The sequence below is a fragment of the Lepisma saccharinum genome, chromosome 17 (assembly GCF_977018435.1).
Source record: "Lepisma saccharinum chromosome 17, izLepSacc3.1, whole genome shotgun sequence".
Lineage (NCBI taxonomy): Eukaryota > Metazoa > Arthropoda > Insecta > Zygentoma > Lepismatidae > Lepisma > Lepisma saccharinum.
Genome location: NC_139245.1, coordinates 58468235 through 58475463, shown reverse-complemented (window position 1 = coordinate 58475463; position 7229 = coordinate 58468235). Strand labels below are relative to the sequence as shown.

The 7229-nt window shown below is 27.8% G+C and overlaps 1 pseudogene; it reads right to left on the bottom strand.

Annotated features, from left to right (window-relative positions):
• Positions 1–1941: 1941 nt before the first annotated feature.
• The window catches only part of LOC146001432 (NADH-ubiquinone oxidoreductase chain 5 pseudogene), a 32536-nt pseudogene continuing 27248 nt past the window's right edge, over positions 1942–7229 (bottom strand).

Sequence of the window (7229 nt, the reverse complement as noted above, 5' to 3'; positions counted from 1 at the left end):
AGTATTATTTTTTGAATCATTCTTTTGAGCATTTTTCCATAGAAGTTTGTCCCCGACAATTGAACTAGGAATACTATGACCACCAAGGGGGATTACTCCATTTAATCCAATACAAGTACCTTTATTAAATACAGCAATTCTGCTAGCCTCAGGAGTAACAGTAACATGAGCCCATCATGGATTATTAGAAAAAAACCACTCACATACAACGCAAGCACTTATATTAACATTAATATTAGGAGTATATTTTACTATTCTTCAAGCATATGAATATTATGAATCCCCATTTACTATTGCTGATGCAGTATATGGATCCACATTCTTTATAGCAACAGGATTTCACGGACTACATGTTATTATTGGATCAACATTCCTAGGGGTATGCTTAGCTCGACACATCTTATGCCATTTTTCACCAACACATCACTTCGGGTTTGAAGCAGCAGCATGATATTGACATTTCGTAGATGTAGTATGATTATTCCTTTATATTTCAATTTATTGATGAGGTAGATAATTTACTTAGTATATTTAAAGTACGCTTAACTTCCAATTAAAAAGATTATAATAAAATAAAGTAAATAATTAATATAATCATAAGTACCTCATTACTAATTATAATAATCACCTCAATTGTAATAATATTATCCACACTACTATCAAAAAAAATAATTACAGACCGAGAAAAAAGATCACCGTTTGAGTGGGTTTGACCCAAAATCCTCAGCACGAATTCCATTCTCTATAAAATTCTTCCTAATTGCAGTAATTTTTCTAATTTTTGATGTAGAAATTGTATTACTATTACCAATAACAGTTATTATTACTAATTCAAATCTAATATATTGGCTATGTGTTAGACTCCTATTCCTATTAATTTTACTTTTAGGTTTATATCACGAATGAACCCAAGGATCACTAGAATGAGCATGCTGGAGTAATAGTTAATAATAACATTTGAGTTGCATTCAAAAGGTATTGAATAATTCAATTTACTTTATTGAGCAAGAAGCAAAAGCAATCAGCTTCGACCTGAATAAATTGGTATATATTACCCTTGCTTACTTGACTGAAGCCAAAGGAAGGCGGCATATTAATGTTAATAATAAAATTAGGATTATCTCCTCAGTTAAGGGGTATACTATTAAGTGGGGGCTGCTAACTTCCATCTTTAGTGGTGAAATTCCATTAATACTCTGCACATTATTTCTTTAGTATAAAATTACATTATCTTTTCATGATAAAGCTGGACTTTAAATAAGTTCAAGAAGTGTTTACAGAATTATTTTATTCTTCCTAATAACTTCAATATTATGCTTTATTATAAGCTATATAAACACACATAAATTATTAATAAAATTACTATTAAAAATGAACATATAAAATAAATATTAAAATAGTTAGAATGTATTAGTTGAATATTTAAAGAACCACTCCTTATATATTTATACACTCCCTATCCCCCCATAAGTTCACTTCATCCATAATCAATAGCCTTAATATATAGACCTCCAGTAATAAATGAACTACCAATTAACCCACCAGAGGATAAATAAGGCAAAAATCACATTCCTCCTAATAAATAATATACTATTTTATTATTAAAAAATGGATAAATTTCGAACAAGAAAGATGTGATATTATATCCAATTCACCCTCCCAATAAAATACAAATAATTGCCCCTATCTTCAAACTAAGTGGAATAATAATAACAAAAACAGAAGGTAAAAAAGGAAAGTTAAAAATTGTACTTACGTATAAGAGCACTATACTCACATACGTAAGTACAATTTTTAACTTTCCTTTTTTATATTCTGGATTTGTGAGTAACACGCGACAAACCTAAAAATGCTAAAAACAGAAGGAAAGACTAATCATATTAACCCAGAACCACCTACAATAGATAAGAATAATAAGCCTAACATACCTTTAAATATACCTCACCCCCCATCATCAGAAAAGAATTGAAATGATACACCTCTATAAGATTTACCAACTAAATAATAATTTAATCGAAAACTATAAGCTATGGTTATACCCGTAGAAATTCATAATAAAACAAATATTACTAAATTAAAAGAAGATATACTTAATATTTCCAAAATTAAATCCTTAGAATAAAATCCAGCCAAAAATGGTATTCCACATAGGGCAAGACTAGAAATTATTATACAAGAAATAGTTATTGGTATTTTATTAATTAAGCCCCCCATACAACGAATATCCTGAACATCCCCTATAACATGAATAACTACACCAGCACATAAAAACAATAAAGACTTAAATATAGCGTGCGTCAATAAGTGAAAAAATGATAGCTCCTTTAATCCCATAGATAATGTTAACATTATTAATCCAAGTTGTCTTAATGTAGATAAAGCAATAATTTTCCTTAAATCATATTCAAAATTAGCACCAACCCCAGCTATAAATATAGTTAGCCTGGATAATAATAAAAGTACCCTACCAAGAACAGTATATATCAATACATCTCCAAAACGAATTAATAAATAAACCCCAGCAGTAACCAAAGTAGAAGAATGAACTAATTCAGAAACTGGGGTTGGTGCAGCTATAGCTGCCAGCAACCATGCAGAAAATGGAATTTGTGCACTCTTTGTTATCCCAGCAATAATAATAAATCTAGTAATTAATATTATATCAAAATCAGAAATTAATCATAAATAATAAATATAATTTCAGCTACCATAATTTAATATTCAAGCAATAGATAATAAAATAAATACATCACCAATTCGGTTGGACAGAGCAGTTAGTATCCCAGCAGAATAGGAACGAACATTCTGATAATAAATTACTAGACAGTAAGAAACTAATCCTAGGCCATCCCATCCTAAAATAATGATAATAATATTAGGAGAAATAATTAAAAACATTATAGATCCAACAAATAATAAAACTAAAATAATAAATCGATTTATATTATAATCCCCTTCTATATAAGAACCTCTATAATTAATAACCATAGAAGAGATATATATATATAACTAACCCTATAAAATTAAAGATATCCAATCAAATAATATTGTTATAATAATACTAGAACTATTCAAATTAACAATATTTCACTCAATAAAAATTGTAACATCCTTAATTAAAAATATTATCCCTAATAATAATAAAATTATTCTACTAATTAATAAAATAATTGATACTATGCTTGTAATAAAAAAGTTAAAAACCATTGATTTAAGAACTTTTTAGTTACCACTAAGTCCACAACTTACTATTCTACTTAAACTACTTAAATAATTTAAATTCAATGAAATATTGGAGAACAAAAAATAATTAAAAAATTTAATGGAAATAAATGACAAAATAATAATAAATATTCACGAATATTACTTCTTCAACAAGAAAATACACCAGAATAGTATATTCCATGTTGAGTATAAGAATATAAATATAAAGTATAACCAGCACTTAAAAAAGAGAGTAATGCAACACCTACAAAACTAAAGTATGATCACCCGATAATTCTATTTAATAAACTAATCTCACCCAACAAGTTAATAGAAGGGGGCAGCCATATTAGTAATTCTCAACATAAATCATCATAAAGATAATCTAGGAATATAATTCCCCTATTAATTAATATACTACGACTACCTAATCGTTCATAAGTAATATTTACTAGACAAAATATCCCAGAAGAACAAAGACCATGTGCTACTATTAAAGTAAGTCCACCATTTATCCCTCATGCTCCTATAGTTATGATCCCTATTAAAACAAGACCTATGTGTGCTACAGATGAATATGCAACCAAGGCCTTTAAATCAATTTGACGTATACAAACAAGACTAATTATTCAAATCCCAACAATTCTAATACCAAATCAAAAAATATTATACTTATAACAGCTAATCTCTCAATACAAGAAATAATTCGCAAAATCCCGTATCCTCCAAGCTTTAATAAAATTCCAGCCAAGATTATAGAACCACTAACTGGAGCCTCGACATGAGCCCTAGGTAATCACAAATGAACCAAAAATATAGGTATTTTTACTAAAAAAGCAAACACCATTCTAATATATCAAATAAAATAATTTATATTAATATTAATATATCTAAATATATATATACACAGACCCCCCACCTTATAATTTAACATAAAAATTCCAACCAAAAGAGGTAAAGAAGCAAGTAACGTATAAAAAAGCAAATATACCCCTGCTTGTACTCGCTCTGGTTGATATCCCCACCCTAAAATTAAAAATAAAGTAGGTACTAATGATCCCTCAAAAAACAAATAAAATAATAAAAAAATATTCTTATAAAAGTTAATATTAACAATAATAATAAAATAATTAATAAAAACATAAATCTACAAGGGTAAAAATAAATAGATATAATACTATTTCTAGCCACTATTATTAAAAAAATAATTCAAATACTAAGTAAAATTAAAGAATAAGACATTACATCTAAACCAATAAAATAACCAGCCCCCCACACTCCAATACCAAATCACACTATTAATAAAAACAAAAACAACCAAAAATAATAGAAATTTGAACCACCATTCATAAAGAACTATTAAATCTCAAAAGGATTAAAAATATAAAATAAAAAATATATTTTAACATTTCAATAATACAAAAGAATTAAAATAATCATTACCATGAGTACGTGTAACTGATACTATAACAGATAGGCCAAGAGCGCCCTCACATACACAAAATGAAATAAATAATAAACAAAAATAAGCTTCTTCCTGATTATTAATAAAATAATAAGTTATGTATAAATATAAGGATAACACAATAAATTCAAGTCTTAATAGAGTTACTAATAAATGCCTACGTTGAGAAATAAAACATAAAAATCTAATAAATAAAATAATTAATATAAATAATACTCTTAACATAAGTTTTTATAGTTTAATAAAAACAATGGTCTTGTAAATCATAAATGAATTAATAATTCTAAAAACATCAAGGAGGATATGATTATATCATCATTAGCTCCCAAAGCCAATATTTTTATTAAACTACTCCTTGATATTAAAATACAATTAATACTAATTACTATTATATTATTATTAGCACTAATAATACTATATATAAAACATCCACTATCTATAGGGATTATACTAATTATACAAACTATTACTGCATGCCTAACAATATCAACATTTCTAAAATCCACATGACTTTCCTATGTATTATTCCTAGTATTTTTAGGAGGAATACTGGTTCTATTTATTTATACAACAAGACTTACACCAAATGAAATATTCAAAATAAGAACAAAAATAATGACTATAGGCATAATCCTAATATTATTATGTTTATTAACCCCCTCAATACTACAAAATATAGATACATATACAACCTGAAGAAGTACCCCCCCCCTACCAGGAATAAAATTATACAACGAATCCATTATAATAATAACTACTATAACAGTAGTATATTTATTTATTACATTAATTGCAATTGTAAAAATTACTAGACTTTCGCATGGGCCCCTAAAAATAATTAAATAGTTACAAATGACAAAGCCAGCACGGATTTATCACCCATACTTAAATTAGCAAATAATGCATTAGTGGACTTGCCAGCCCCACTAAATATTTCCTACTGATGAAATTTTGGTTCACTTATAGGAATATGTCTTTCAATCCAAATCTTAACAGGTCTTTTTTTAGCAATACATTATATTTCAAGAACAGATTTAGCCTTTTCTAGAGTAATACACTTCTGCCGAGATGTAAACTATGGATGAATACTACGAACTATTCATGCTAATGGGGCGTCCATATTCTTTATTTGTATATATATACATGTTGGACGAGGGATATATTATGGATCCTATTTATATTTTCACACATGATCTATTGGGGTTATAATTATATTAGCAACAACAGCAACAGCATTTGTTGGATATGTACTACCATGGGGTCAAATGTCATTTTGAGGTGCCACAGTAATTACTAATTTACTCTCGGCAATTCCATATTTAGGAACTATGCTAGTTCAATGAATTTGAGGTGGATTTGCAGTAGATAGTGCTACACTAACTCGATTCTTCGCCTATCATTTTTTATTACCATTTATTTTAATAGCAATATCCATAATCCATCTACTTTTCTTACATCAAACCGGATCTAATAATCCGCTATCTATTAATAGCAACATGGATAAAATCCCATTCCACCCAGACTTCTCCATAAAAGACATATTAGGGTTTATATTTATAATTTTAAGATTAATACAACTCTCATTAATATTTCCAACAACCCTAGAAGACCCTGAAAACTTTACCCCCGCAAATCCACTAGTAACCCCCGTACACATTCAACCAGAATGATACTTTCTATTTGCATATGCCATTCTACGATCAATTCCAAATAAACTTGGAGGAGTAGTAGCATTAGTATTATCTATTATAATTTTATTTATTATACCAATACATCATAAAAGAAATTTTCGTGGACTACAATTTTACCCTTTAAATCAAGTATTATTTTGATTAATATTTGCAACCTTTATTTTATTAACCTGAATTGGAGCCCGGCCCGTACAAACTCCGTATATTACTACTGGGCAAGTATTAACAATTATATATTTTATATATTTCATTATATCCCCAGCAACCCTACTACTATGAGATAAAATTTAAAAAAAATGACTTCTTGACTGAAACTTTAAGTGTATGTCTTGAAAACATAAAATAGAATGTAAATATTCTAGAAGTCTTCACATTCTAATTATTATGCAACTAAATATAAATTGATACAATCAAGCCCCTAAAACCAACAAAAAAATAATAATTTAAAGAAACCGGAAGAAAACTCCTTCAAGCTAAATATATAAGTTTATCATAACGAAATCGTGGTAGTGTACCTTGAATTCAAATATAAATAAATCCTAAAAAAATAACCCTTAAGTAAAAAAAATAAGAAAAGTGGTATCCCCCCAACAATAAAATTCTAAATAAAACACTTATAAATAAAATACTAGCATATTCAGATATAAAAATTAAAGCAAACCCCCCAGCACTATACTCAACATTAAATCCAGAAACAAGTTCAGACTCCCCCTCAGCAAAATCAAAAGGAGTTCGGTTAGTTTCAGCTAAGCAAGAACTCAATCAGGCTAACGCCAACCGTAAAGCAATAAAAATAAATCATAAATAATCCTGAAAAACATTAAATAAAAGTAAATTATAGCCACCAATTAAAAAAATTAAAGATAATA